The sequence below is a fragment of the Octopus bimaculoides genome, chromosome 13 (genome assembly GCF_001194135.2).
Source record: "Octopus bimaculoides isolate UCB-OBI-ISO-001 chromosome 13, ASM119413v2, whole genome shotgun sequence".
NCBI lineage: Eukaryota > Metazoa > Mollusca > Cephalopoda > Octopoda > Octopodidae > Octopus > Octopus bimaculoides.
In genome coordinates, this window is record NC_068993.1 from 19,435,564 (window position 1) to 19,437,200 (window position 1,637).

General features: G+C 32.9%; 1 protein-coding gene across 2 annotated transcripts in view; it reads left to right on the forward strand.

The window, feature by feature from the left end:
* The first annotated feature begins 46 nt into the window (after positions 1-46).
* LOC106880363 (uncharacterized) overlaps positions 47-1,637 on the forward strand; it is a 296,957-nt gene continuing 295,366 nt past the window's right edge. For both annotated transcript variants that reach the window (XM_052972368.1, XM_014930251.2), the window contains exon 1: positions 47-684. The gene's annotated coding sequence lies outside the window, so the exon portion shown is untranslated. The remainder of the gene's footprint in view (positions 685-1,637) is intronic.

The window sequence follows — 1,637 nt, forward strand, 5'->3', positions numbered from 1 at the left end:
TATATATAAAATATATATATAAACATTTATATATATATATATGTATATATATATATATATATATGTAAGTATTTGTATATATATATATATATATATAAACGTTTCTATATACATATAACTGCACACAAATACACACATACATACACGGTCACACTCACGCACACACATATATATGTACATGTATGTATACACTTTAATAATAGGATGCAGTTTATAAGTTGCCTACATATGTGCGCATCATAAACTCCTCTTAGCCTACACTAACAACACAACCTTTAGAAAGAAAATATATTAGCCAGAACAACAACAACAACAACAACAACAACAACAACAAAAGAAGAAAAGGAAACAAAACAAAAACAACATAACACTAAACAAGAATATATTTATTTCAATCCAAGAAAATATATTAAAATCCCCAAACACATTCTTTAACACATCAGTAGTAAAAAAAAAAATTTAAAAAAAAAAAGAAAAATAGTAGGAATAAATATAAAATGAAATAAAAAAAAAATATTTCATATAATCAAAATAAGATGGAAAGTTCATATTGTGTTCTACAGCCGGCATTTACTTCATATAGTGAGTACATCTGTTTCAGCCGGTACTTTCATGTGGAATTAACACTACCATGAGAGAGATTATAAAGTTCGTAAGATGGAACAAGACTCTTTGTCTTACAAGGTAAAAATGTCAATATATTCATTATTGTTGTTACTTTCTTGTAGTTGTTTTTGCAGTCAGTCGTTAATGTTTATGTCACAGTATGTAAGAATAGACATCATTATTGTCATTTATTTGTATTTTCGAAATATACTTTTTTTTTTAATATTATTTACATATATCTTTCTTTCCATTCTGTCCTTTCCTCGTCTGTTTGGATATATAATCATACAGCTGATTGTGTTTACAGTTGAAGATTCTCACGATGATCGAAGTGATTATTCACATATTGATCACGATCATCATCGGGATTAATCATCGCTGTAATTTCCATGCTCGTCCACGTTTCCTCGTCATTATTGTCATCGCTGACTTATTCCTTGAGGTCATCGACGTTGCCTTTTTCCTTGAGGTCGTCGCCGACGTCGACATGGTTGTTGTTATCATTCTTGTCTTATCTGATACATATCCTCGTTAACCGTAACATCATCATCAACACCATGTTCACCAGACCGATCATCAATATCATCACAATCATCTACACCTCTGTCATCATCATCATCATCATCATCATAGACATCTGAAGTTGTCGTCGACTTCAACATCATCATCATCACCATCATCATCATCGTCATTGTGGTTGCGTCCTCCTCGTCCTCATCATCATCGTCGTATTTATCATGGTCATCATCATCGACATCGTCGTCATCATCATCGTCGTCATCATCATCATCGTTGAAGTCGTCATCGTTTTATGTCATCGCATCGGCATTTTAAACTTTGGTTATACCATTATCGCGATGTTTTTCCTGCTATTTTTACTATAGTTCCTACTCTTGTTTAACACGTAGTCAGCCATCCTTGAAGGCATAGACCAATGATCAAAAACTGTGACCATCACGCATTTACAAACACACACACACACACACACACACACACACACACACACACACACACACACACACACACACACA